The sequence below is a fragment of the Puma concolor genome, chromosome D1 (assembly GCF_028749965.1).
Source record: "Puma concolor isolate L17-30 chromosome D1, mPumCon1.1.hap2, whole genome shotgun sequence".
Lineage (NCBI taxonomy): Eukaryota > Metazoa > Chordata > Mammalia > Carnivora > Felidae > Puma > Puma concolor.
This window is the reverse complement of record NC_141676.1, coordinates 59,559,905-59,572,739: the sequence shown is the minus strand read 5'-3', so window position 1 is coordinate 59,572,739 and position 12,835 is coordinate 59,559,905. Positions and strand designations below refer to the sequence as shown.

Sequence of the window (12,835 nt, the reverse complement as noted above, 5' to 3'; positions counted from 1 at the left end):
GCGAGTTTGAGCCCCACGTTGGGCACCACACTGATGGTGCAGAGCCTGCTTGGGATTCTCTCTCTCTCTCTCTCTCTCTCTCTCTCTCTCTCCCCCTCCCCCACTTGTGTGCATTCTCTCTCTCCCTCTCTCTCAAAATAAATAAACTTTAAAAAATGGTGAAAATATAAATTTTATGTCATGTATATTTTACCACATTTTTTTTTATTTAAAAAAAAATTTTTTTTCAACGTTTTTTATTTATTTTTGGGACAGAGAGAGACAGAGCATGAACGGGGGAGGGGCAGAGAGAGAGGGAGACACAGAATCGGAATTTTTTTTAAAGAGTAAAATGCTCGAACCAGTGCCTAGTACAAAATACACATTCCAGGGGTGCCTGGGTGGCTCAGTCGGTTGAGTGCCGACTTCGGCTCAGGTCAAAATCTCGCGGTCCGTGAGTTCGAGCCCCGCATCGGGCCCCTGTGCTGACAGCTCAGAGCCCGGAGCCTGTTTCAGATTCTGTGTCTCCCTCTCTCTGCCCCTCCCCCGTTCATGCTCTGTCTCTCTCTGTCTCAAAAGTAAATAAACGTTAAAAAAAATTTTTTTTTTTTTTTTTAAATTCAAAATACACATTCCAGAGCAGACACTAGACCCTTTTAGGTCCAAACCCTTTGCATAACGATACTAAGCATCCCTTGCCTTTTCCACTGGGGTGATGTTTCACAGATGATGCAGCCACTGGTGCCTCCATACCAATTGGAGCTCCAAACTGTCCTAGAAATAATCATATTCTTTGCTGCCATGCCCTCGCAGGAAAACACTGCCAATATCACTCAAGAAAGCAATAAAATTATCTTATTGATGAAACAAGAAAACGTATTCAATTCATTCTTTATTGACCCTTGAATACACACCTTTTTAATATTCCTTGTGATGAAACGGAAAGTATCCTGAAGCACTTCTGCTGTAGACAGAAGCATCGTGGTTGCCTCCAGGAAAAGCATTTGTGCAACTGCTTGAACTGTGAGCTACCCTAGCCACTTTTTTCATGGAACGCTATTTTTACTCGAAAGAAAAATTGACAGGCAAATTATGGTTATGCAGACTTGAATATCTGGCAGGCATTTTCTCAAAACTGAAGAAATGAGCCTGTCATTTCAGGGTAGACTGACATAGTTTGTGGCTAAGGATAAAAATTCAAGCTTTCAAGTGAAAATTAGAATTTTGGAAGACTCGTGTTCACCACTGTAAGCTTGACAGCTTCTCAATACTGAAAGATTTCTCTGATGAGATCAGTAGTGATATTAGTGAATTCGATTTTTTTAAGCTAGTGTGTGCCAAAATTGATCAGCATTTGAAAGGTAACTTGGCGAATTAATTTTTTCCCTAATGGCCACTGCATGCTGTTAAAAATCAGGCATGGGTAAAAGATGTATTTAACAGTGCAAAGGAGGGGCGCCTGGGTGGCGCAGTCGGTTAAGCGTCCGACTTCAGCCAGGTCACGATCTCGCGCTCTGTGAGTTCGAGCCCCGCGTCGGGCTCTGGGCTGATGGCTCGGAGCCTGGATCCTGTTTCCAATTCTGTGTCTCCCTCTCTCTCTGCCCCTCCCCCATTCATGCTCTGTCTCTCTCTGTCCCAAAAAAAATAAATAAATGTTGAAAAAAAAATTAAAAAAAAAAAAACAGTGCAAAGGAGACCAATGGACGTTAATGGAACTGAGTAAGAAAATTTCACTGATGTGATTTCAGATTCTAATAGCAACTGACTGTTGCTGTGTCCGCAATTATTTGAAAAGGCCATTAAAATACCCCTTCTTTTCTAACTACGTATCAGCATAAGCCTCCATTTTCTTTGTCAGCTTCAAACAAAACAGCATATTGTGCTTGATCGAATGCAGAAACAGATAGGAGAATCCAGCTGTCTTTTGTTAAGCCAGGCATTAAGAAACTTGTAAATCTGTGAAACAATGCCACTCTTCACCCTCGTTTTTTTCTTTAGGAAAAGACATTTTTCATAAAGATGTTTAAACGTAGGAAGGTTGTTATTTTAAATTAATTACATGAACATTTTTAAGAGTCTGTTTTATTTATTTTTTTTTTAAATTTTTTTTTTTCCAACGTTTTTATTTATTTTTGGGACAGAGAGAGACAGAGCATGAACGGGGGAGGGGCAGAGAGAGAGGGAGACACAGAATCGGAAACAGGCTCCAGGCTCTGAGCCATCAGCCCAGAGCCCGACGCGGGGCTCGAACTCACGGTCCGCGAGATCGTGACCTGGCTGAAGCCGGACGCTTAACCGACTGCGCCACCCAGGCGCCCCAAGAGTCTGTTTTAATTTATAACACTGTAAAGGCCAATATAAACCATATAAGCAAAAGTTCTGTGGCGTCCTCAATAATTTTTAGGCGTGAAACAGTGTCTGGAGACCCACAAATTGGAGAGTCAGAGCGGTAGCGTTAGCACTTAGAACCATTGTTCTGCACCAACCCATATCAGACAGCAGGGGGCAGCAGAGGCGGTCAAATAAAGTTCTCCCCTTTGCTTCGCTTTAAAGGTATTAGGCACCGGTTGGGTGTGACCCGCGCCCCCGTGCTGCTGAAGACAGGGAAGAAATCCAACAAGGAGTTCATGGTCCCGGGGGGAATGCAATTGACAATGGTGGGTCCAAGATTCCCCCTCTTACGAACATCAGGAAGTGCCGGTAAGCTGATAATGATCGCTGTTATTCCCACTGACCGGTAGGAAGGCTTGGTGGAGGGGAGGGAGTCGCAGGATGGGGGGTCAGGGAGGATCCTGAAGCTGCCCATCCTTTCAAGACTGGAGCCAAGGATCCAGCAGAATGAGAAGCAGGCCAGGTATAAATTCTTATTTACTTGATACAGACGTTCCCCGAAGCCATCACCAATCCCTCCACCATATGAAAGGAGCCAACACAGATTTATGGCTCTCACCTTGGTCTCCCTTCCACTTTCCACGGCCACGCCTCCCAGCTTCCTGCCTGGAGGCCTGCTCCACTTGGCCCTTTCCTTGGAGGGCAGACACCTTGGCTCCTGCTTCACTGAGGCCTTCAGGCCTGATCTTCCTCACCTGCCCTGTCCCCACTCCGGTCCCCTCACCACCCGGAAGCCGGAAGTGCTGCCTCTCCTCAGACTCTGGTCGGCACCTTGTCTCTCCAGCCCACTAATTGGCTACCTCCTCTCCTGCACAGGGCTGTCGGCTTTACGTTCCCCTCCAAAAACAAAAACCCAAAGCCTCCAACTCTGCCTCCTCCCCCAGCTGCCACTCAAGCGTGCACCCTTTGCCATCGACCTGGGAAAGGCTACCCACAAAGTCTCCACATGCACGCACCCCTGTTCCTGCCTCCACCTCTCCAGAGAACCACCCTCAGAACCCAGATGCTGACCCCAAGCATTCAGTCCCAATGCTCCTGGCCCACCCCCTCTCCCGCTTTATTTCTTTCCTGCTGCATCCCTGTGAACCGCACACTCCCTCCCTGGGAATGGTCCCCTCTCACCCTAAAGACTGTCCCAGGCCCAAACATCTCAGATTCTCTATCTCCCTTACCCCACATAGACACAATCAGTAGCTTGTCTCTTTCCCCCTAAATGTCCTTGACCCCCCACGCCCACCCCTGGAGCCCAGGTTCAGAACCTCACCTTTCCTTGTCCTCTGGATTCTCAAAACAGGCCCGAGCTGCCCTCTCTGCCTCAGTCTTCTCCAAAGACTGACCAGAACAAGCTCTGAAAAGCAGATCTGACATCGTCTCCTGATTAAACTCTCCCCAGACTCCCCTCTGCTGGCAGCACAGAAACCAAACTCTGTGACAAAGACCTGAGGGACAGGGCCTCCTGCCTACCTCTTCAGGCGCGGGCTTTCTCAACCTTCCCGCCTTGGTACCGTGGAACCGAGTAGATCTCCCCCGCCACACCATGCTGCCTCAGGCCTGGCTGACCAAGCGCTTTAGTCCTCACCACCTTTGAGGGGCCATTTTCGTCTCCATTTTACTCACGAGGAAACTGAGGCAGAGAGAAGGGAGGTGACTAGGCCAGGATGCGCCTCTGGCTCCCCAGCCCAAACATCACGCCCCAAGTGTCCCACATCCTACTTTGTCTCCAGGTCAGGTAAGTGACTTTGCTGCCTTTCCAACACCCCCACCCACTCCCCACTCAACACACACTCTTACCCCGTCCCACCATCCTTCAGGGCCGGCCAGGGTTCAGATGCTCTTCCTTCCCAGATGCCCAGACCCCCTCGGGGCCCCTCCCTGACCTCCTCTGGCAACAAATTGGGCCATACACTTGCCTTGGGTATGCCGGGGCGGGGGGTGGGGGGGTGGGGATGTGGCCCCAGCCCCTGCAGTCCCACTATGTATTGACTGATGCCACTAGAGGCTCCGAGGGCTGGGGAGGGGGAGGGGGAGGGGGCCTGCTGTTCCTGGGTGGGAGGAGGGAGGCTGGATCCCTTCCTCCTTGTTAAAGTTCTGGTGCCTCCAGGTAAAAGTCCAAACTCAAAGCCTTGCCTAATATGGCCTCTGCCTGCCCCTCCAGCTCCACCTTATTTATCACTCGCAGTGGGCTTACCATGCGCCAACATCACCCTAAACTCTTACAAAATGGACTTCATTTAATCCTTATAAATAATACCCCGTGAGATAGGTACTGGTATTATCCACACTTTATAGAGGAGACAGGCACAGGGCCATGACAGAGCTCATAAAGGCAGAGCCAGTATGCGAACCCAGGCCGTGTGGGTTCAGAGTCTGTGCTCTAGCTGTGCCATTGTGTGTCCTCAAGCTCCCCCTCCCCTCGTCATTGCCCTTCCCTCAAACACACCACAGTTCTCACCTGTCACCTGCCTGTTCCCACTTCTGGGCCTCTGTACTCTGGGTTCTGTCTGCCTAGACTTCTCTCCTTATCTGACAACTTCTACTTAGCCTTAGATAGCCAACTCAAATGTCACCTTTCTGCGAAACTGCCCTTGACCCTGCCCTGCCCCCCCCCCCCCCCCCCCCCCGCCAAAGCAGGCACCCTCCTCTGTGTTCACAGAGCACTCTGTACATATAGCCGCTGCACACAGCCCTGGGACTGGAGCGCCTTGATGTCAAGGGCTGTCTCCTCCCCAGTTGTCCCATCCCTGGATGCCCAATGTGTAGTCTAGGACTTCATCCAGCTCAGGAATTATTGGTAAATGTGGGATGGGCTAGGGGTACAGACAAGACTCCATCCCTTGCCCTCTAAAAACTGACCCACAAGTAGCCCAAGAGCCAAGGGGATCAGTGTCCCCAGAAGGGCACAAAAAGCTTGCATCGTCAGCTGCTTCGATGGACAATGCTGTGCTTCCCACCAGGAGGGTCGGGCAGGCTTCTCAGAGGGTCCTTGAAGCCCCGGGGGAAGGGGGGGGGGTGCATGCGGGCAGTACGAGTTGGGGACAGATTCCAGGCTGGAGAGGCAGACAGGTAGGAAAGCAGCACGTACTGTGAGTTCAGTTGAGCCCATCAGCCCCACCAGGAGGAGGTTAGTGCAGAAGCTGCCTCGTTCTCCGTGCTGTCCCCTGCCGGCACCTAGCACAGTGCCTGCACATCATGGGTGCACCCTAATGATTTGTTGGAGGCAGATCTCGCAGGGCGTGCAGCCTTATACAATTTGGAGTTCCTGTTTAAGGAAAAGAATGCAGGGGCACCTAGGTGGCTCAGTTGGTTAAGCGTCCAACTTCGGCTCGGGTCGTGATCTCACGAGTCATGGGTTTGAGCCCTGCGTCGGGCCCTGTGCTGTCATCCCAGAGCCTGGATCCTGCTTTGGATTCTGTGTCTCCCTCTCTCTGCCCCTCCCCCCTCTCAAAAATAAACATAAAAAAGAAAAAGAAAAAGAATGCAAAATTCCTACCGTACGTGGAGGCACAAAAGTGAATCTTTGCCACAAGAATAAAAAGGAACGTGTGACAGAGCTGAAGCTGCAACAGGCCCACTGTTAATCCTCCTCTGGTCATATAAGGAGGATATAAGGAGGATGCCAGGCTCTGGGAGGGTGGGCACGAGACCGACAAGGTCAGCCTTCTCTGTCAGCCCCAGAGGCCCAGGTTCAGAGCCTTCCCCTGAGCCCTCGGTCACCCTCCCAGGCAAACTGCCATGACCATGAATCTGTCACGCTTTGTGGGCCTCTCTGGTGGCAAAAAGGCCGGATTCTCCCAGGTCAGGAGACTTCCTCCCCGCCCCCCACCGCCCCCCCCCCCAGCCCCGGGGAGGGTAGCCAGAGGGCGAATGTGGGTGTCTGAGAACTATTTGCTGGTCACCTCCTGGTGACCTTGGGCCCTCTTCCCCCAGGCCTCAGAGGTGATGGGGGTCTGTTCTGAAAGCCTCCTTTTCATTCTGGCATTCTGCTCATCTGAACCGCCTAGGAGGCTCTCTCAGCAGGGGCGGCCAGAGAACTGCTCTCTGAGAGCCTCATTCATTGCTCTATGTTGAGGTCTTACAAGGCCGACTCTACGCTCCGTGGGGTGCTGGTGGGTGGGGGCGCACTGCCACAGACATGTTCCCACAGCCCAGTGGGGCCAACTAGACACCAAATACATAATTACAGAGCCTTCAAGCCAAGAGATCTCGTACCGAAGGCAGACTTCCTGGGAGAGTCCAAGAAGGCTTCTCAGTGAGGAGACACTTGATTTGCAAGATGGAACATTCATTCAACGGTTACTCACTGAGCACCTGCTATGTGCTGGGCTCTGAAGATATAGCAGTAAAGAGGGCAGATGGGCATTTGCCCCAGAGTTTCTTCTCTTCAGTTCAGCAGGGAAGTAGAAATCACTCGGGAGAGAAAGGGAACACGGTACCCCAGGCAAGGACAATTGTGAGAGCAACCACAGGGAAGGGACAGACTGTATCCTGCTCATGGATAGAGCTGAGAGAAGTCTGGTACAAGGGGAGAGGAAAGTGATTGGAAGAGGAGGCTGGTGAGGCTGGGAGAGAGCAGTAATGGAGGCCTTGAAACACCGGACTAGATATTTAGGACCTGATCGTGCTGGCAACGGGGAGCCATATGAAGGTTCTGGGCAGTGGGAGAAGTCAAAGTTTTCTTAGCAAAAGTGCCCCCTCCCAGCCCTCCTGCCACATCCACCAATGCAAGCTTCCTGGAGACAACCTCCAAACTCCCAACCCCTGGGCTTGGCTAAGAGAGGGTGCTCCCCTGGACTTCAGCCTCGAGCTCACCCTCTTCCTTGTTCTTCCAACCAGACCCTAAGGCTGCTGCACTCTCAAGAGGGGATGGGCCAGAGCCTCAGGGTCCAGACCTCATTGAAGACTCCAACCTTCACTGTGCAGGCCCATGGCATTTGCCTCCTGTGGCTTTTAACTGTTTTCGTGCTACCTGGTTTCCCTACAAAGCTCTCTTTCCCCTATCAATGCCTGGCTTAAAAATTTCCAGGCCATCCTTCTGACAACCAGTGAGTCCAGGCTGGGGCCTCGGAATAACCCTGCTGGGTTCAGGGTCATGAGCAAGACCCCAACAGAGTTCTTGGTCCTCAGAATAAAGTCTGAACTCCCTCCTGTCTGGCTCTGTCATGCTCTTCTCTTCCCATCAGTTCTGCTGTTCCTTCCCTGGGAGCTGTCCAACCACTCTGAACTTGTCTTCAACAAAGGAATGTCCTCCCTAACCTCCACGGTTTTGCCCAGGCTGGCCTCTCTGCCCAGAGCACTGTCCATTCCCTGAGGTTCCCTCCTAATCTAGCTACCCCCTACTTCTGGCCTGAGCCTTCCTTTTACTCCCTCAGGGAAGCCTAGCCTAACCCTCCAGAATAGACCAGGGGTCCCCAGGAGTGTTCTTTCAGACTCCATGCCTTTACATATGCGGTTTCCTCTGCCAGGAATACCCTTCCTTCCATTTTTTGAAGTCTGGTGCCTGCCAGTCCCTGCCAAGTAGCAGCATCTTTATTTCCCTTTTACAGCTGAGGAACCAGAGGCTCAGAAAGGTCAAGTAACCTGGTCACAGCCACACAGCTATGGCCCTAGAAAGCGATAGTGATGAGTGGATAGAATCCTGTGCCAGCTATATGATCTTGAGAATATCACTTGGCCTCTCTGTGCTTTGGTGTCATCAGGGAAATGGGGCACCTATTGTGTGAGGCTTACTGAAAAGCCTTACTGTGCAGCCGCCATTCCTTTGCTCCCCAGGCCAATTAGTGACTTTTACATGACCCAGCAGCACATCAACCCTCATTCATTCATACATCAAAACCCTCTAACGTCTGCCCTGTGCCCTGCCCTGTGCAGTTGGCAGGGGACTCTTGGAAATAACCAGATAATCAGACACAGCTCCCCCGACCCAAGGCGCTGGGGGAGGGGAGGGCAGGGAGCCGAGCGCAGATGCTGCCTTACTCGAGGGGAGGGAGAGAGAGAAAGAGACAGAGAGATTGAGAGAGAGAGGAATTGAGACAGAGGGAGTGCGTGTGTGTGATCCTCACACACTGCTCTTGATTTAGTGTATCTATAACTGGCAAGGACGCTCCTCCTCGAAGATGGGCGCTGGGAAGGGGAAAATGTTGAAGGAAGGAAGGAAAGAAGGAAGGGGGGGGGAGGATGGAAGGGAGGAAGGAAGGAAGGAAGATAGGTAGGTAGGTAGATACGATCTTTATTTTCAAAAACATTTTTCACCGCTTCGTGAAATCTGAATGTTTCACGGCTTCCAATGCTCACCTCCGCGCGCTGAGCCCTTGAACTGGGGAAAGGGGAAGAGTACTGTGGAGGCGGTGTCCCACCATCCCGGAGAGCTCCCCTATCCCTGGGGACTCCGCTATCCCCGAATACCTTACCTCACCTCCACCCTGCTTCTTTTCCTACCTCCTGACCCCCCACTCCCCAACACACGGCAGCCTCCGCGCCCCCATCCCACACACAGCAGTCATCACCTCTCCCTCCATCTGGGTCCCCAGGCGACTCTGTACCCCGTTCCACTCTTTAAAACCCCCCACCCCTCCATTGTCCTCTCCCCAGCCGCAAAGTCTCCACTGTCTGCCCCGCCCTCTTCGGGGTAGAGTACACGTTCCGCAGAGCTCCGCTCTTTTCCCATCTTCCCATTGGCTCCCGCTGTCCGACAGAGCGGGGCCGGAGGAGGGTCTCTGGGGCGCGCCCCGCCCCTTGCCAAAGGCCCGGCGGGGGGCGGGGCCTCGCTTGACCCCGCCCCGCTCGGACGGAGCCGCGCCAGCTGGCGCTCTGGCGCTGGGCGGCGCTGCCTCGGCTGGGCTCGGCTCCGGCTCCGGCTCCGGCTCCGGCTGCAGCTCTTGTGGGGGTGGGCGGCGGGGATGACAGCAGCGGGGGTGGCTGCGGCTGCCGCGCAGGGCTGAGCGAGCCGCGAGTGAGCCGGGGGAAGAGGAGGAAGTGGAGCCGCGGCCCCGAGCTCCGGAGTCAGCCGACGCGCGGAGGTCCGCCCCATTTTGCAGAGCGAGCCGAGTCCGGACCTGGGAAGACTTCTCCGCCGGGCTTCGGCCGCCGCGGCTCTGCGCGTCCTCGCCTGCGCCCTGCCCCGCCTGCCCCAGCCCGGGGTTCTGTGCCGGGACGCTCCCAGCCCCGCGATCCGGGGCGTCGCGGCTGGGACGCCCTGAGCTCCCGACCCGATCCAGTGCCCTGGGGCGGGAAGCTCCTGGCCCACCGTACTGGTCTATGGTTGCGGGCTTGTACCCTGCCTTTCTGTAGTGTGTGTCGGAGCCCCCGGACCCGGGTTAAGACGGGTGCCCACAGCCTCCCGACCGAGTGCAACGGAGCCCAGAAGCCCCCAGACTCTGGCTCCCGAGACCCAAACCTTCAGCTGCCTTCCGCCCGGTGCTTCGGACTTGGGACCGTGCGAACGCCCAGGAAACCCCGGCCCGGGTCCAAGCACCCCGTGAGGGGTCCCAAGCCTGCTGGGCAGTTGGACTGAGCCGGACCGAGCTGGTGCTGCGAGCCGAAGCTGTCACCTTTCTGCCGCCCCAGGCGAGGGCTCAGCGTTTGCCCCGAAGAAGGGATCACAGGCCACCCCACCACCACCACCCCTGCCCGGCGGCCGGCGAGAGCCGAGAGCCGAGAGCTGCAGGTGAGAGAGCCCCGGATGCCAGGCAAGGGCGGCCTTCGACCCCTACCGGGCAGCGCGGGGCCAGCTGCGGGCGTGTACCGGGCACTAGCTGGGGCTGGAGCTAGGAGAGGGCGCCTGGAAGGGAGAAAACGGGCACTTATTGAGCGCCCATTGTGTGCGGGTCCGCGCCCCACCCTTGCGCAAATGGTCCCTCATTTAAGGCTCACTACTATTCCATGAGATAAAAGGTGTTGTGCATTGTTATGGGCTCTTACAGATGGGGACGCAGAGGCTCAGCGGGGTTGAGTGACCCTGATGTTTTCACTCTGGGGGATGAGACTGGGGTGGAGGGTTAGGGTGGAGAGGGAAAGAAGTGGAGAACGAAGAAAGGAAGTGGATAGCCGCCAGGCAGGAGGTGGCGGGGAGGGGTCAAAGCAGGGCCACTGGGGCATCCAAGAGCTGATCCTGAGGCTGGGGAGGTGGCTTCCCCTGGCCGCCTTCCCTCCCACTCCACGGCCAGGTCACGTCCCAGGAAAGGTGACCCAGAGTTGAGGGTAGAGATGGGAAGCTTCCCAGTTCCACAGCTTCCCTCCCTGTGGACCCCAGACCAGGGAGCAGTGGCTCCTGGCCCCTGTGTGCCAGGCTCTGGGGTCTCTAAGACACCATGGCATCCTGAGATGCTGCTTGCTTGTTGGGAAAACTCACTCTAGAGGTCCCCAAGTCAGAGCCCATCAGAGCTGGAAGAGGTGAGGGCTCTCAGCACTCACCAGCTCCCCTCCTTCACATTAGTAATGGGACACAGGAGGCTGGGGGGGGGGGCCTGGGGGGGTGCCAGTTGTCCTAGGGGCTAAAGTAAGTAAGTGGTTGAGGCAGCAGTACACTTGAGAAAATCTTCCCAAAGATCTTTCAAGGTATCTGCTCCCAGTTAGCATCTTCTGGGTGGGTGGCTGGGGTTTTCTCACCCCGATGGGAGGTCACGGTGACCACTTATGAGGCTGCTTTGAGAGTCTGTGTGGTGGTTGCCGGGGCCCAAGACGAGCCAGCAGTCCCATAGCCTTTGGCCCAGACTGAAGGTCTGACCCCAGCTTCTCCTGGGCAAGGGAACCTGCCAGACACCTCTGGCCCAGAAGGGGAGGGGAGGGGAGGGGCTTGCTTAGGGTCTCTAGGCTGGGGCTGCCAGGGCTAGGGGCACAGTCCCAGGTGTCTGGATTCCCAGGCAGGGGCTCCTTCTGTTGCCCCCTGGGGCCATGCAGAAAGAGGGGTGTTGTGAAAGATAGCTTGGCGTGAGCTCTGTAGGTTCTTGTTCTGAGTGGGGAGGGGGAGGGGACGTGGCCTTGGTCTGAGCCCTGTGGCCTTGGCTGGGAGTAGTTAACCCCTGCTGTGCCCAGCTTCCTGGTGTCTGGGGAAACCCCCTTGGAAAGCCCCTGGGAGGTGGAGGAGGGTGGAGAGGTCAGATGAAGGCTAGAAGCTCAGTCCCTGGGGGTGGAGGGGTTGGGGGGCACCGAAAGAGAGGGTCACAGAGGGGCTTGGCATCCCCCCCCCCAACTCCCATCCATGGGGATTCAAATTCTCATTATAATCCCTACATCTAAACAAAGCTCCCCTTTGATGAGATACTTTCACACCTGTGATCTCATTTCATGGTGTGGTGGAAAGAACCTGGAACCTGGAGTATGAGGCAGGATGGGGGTTGGGGGGCCACCTGGGACCTCTCAGATGCATGCATGTCTCCAAGCCTCACCTGTAAAATGGGGTCAAGGCAGGCTGCGTGTTACCTGCTCAGATAATGGGGCCATCACATCTGGCAAACTGTCAAGTGCTAAAGAGATTTTTGTGTTTGCCAGGACTGGGCTTGTTACTAATGGCTGCCATGTGGGGGAAACGGAGGCCCAGAGAGATGAAACCACATACTTGCCCAGGGCCTTGGAGTTTAATTCAGGAACTGAGCGTCAATTCATACCAGGTGCTCTGGAAGTCACCCAGATGGAAAAGGCAGTGGGACGACTAGCTCCCAGTTGGGTGGGCTAAACAGCGCAGGCAGACAGCGCTAAGTCAGACCAGGTGGGCTGAATCTGCTCTGCTTCCCGCTGGGCACTTTACTCTGGGCCACATGCACTTTACTCAAGAGCACTGGCTTCCCTGTAAATTGGAATTTCGCTTTTACAAGGTTGTTGTGAGAATTAAATAAGATGCAAATATATAGTGCTTGGCCAGATATCTATTTCCTTCTCTATAAAGAAAGGAAGCTTGAATTTTGACCAGGAAAATTCTCAGATCTGCCTTAGATTAGAAGGTAGGCTACTGTTGCAGGCTCACAGACTGGGGTTTGCTCAGCTGGGACTCCTGTATGGGTCATGCTCCCCTGGCTGCTTCCCTGTTCCACAGCCCTCCGGAATCTGCTTCGAGACCCTGGCTAGGGGCTCCGGATTCTGACCTCCCACCCCCACCCCAGGGCTGTTGGCTTCTGGGGTTGGGAGGAGCTGGTGTTCTTTCCCTCTGGCCCCTTGTCTGGCCTTCCTAGGCACAAAGGTGCAGTGAATAATTTATGGCTCCCCTCATGAAATGGGAGGCAGGCTCAGGGAAATTGCCCTGTGCTCAGCTGAACTTCTGAATCCTACCAGAGCAGGTGGGTGGTTCCTATCAGTGCTATTAGACATCTTGGATATGGAGGGAGGGGACAGCACGGGAAGAAAGTGACCTATCATCAACCATGGCTCTTTTCCTGTTGGGGGTGGGAGCAAGATAGACGTGCAGGAAACAATGAAAAGCAAGCTAGGTGTGCTAGGATCCAGTCGTGGGCCTCTGATTCCAAATGAGTGCTAG

General features: G+C 54.4%; 1 protein-coding gene across 5 annotated transcripts in view; it reads left to right on the top strand.

The window, feature by feature from the left end:
- The first annotated feature begins 9,196 nt into the window (after window positions 1–9,196).
- The window catches only part of GDPD5 (glycerophosphodiester phosphodiesterase domain containing 5), an 87,921-nt gene continuing 84,282 nt past the window's right edge, over window positions 9,197–12,835 (top strand). For 3 of the 5 annotated variants that reach the window (XM_086678341.1, XM_086678335.1, XM_086678336.1), the window contains exon 1: window positions 9,197–10,033. The gene's annotated coding sequence lies outside the window, so the exon portion shown is untranslated. The remainder of the gene's footprint in view (window positions 10,034–12,835) is intronic. The other 2 variants (XM_086678342.1, XM_086678340.1) reach the window with 1 other exon arrangement.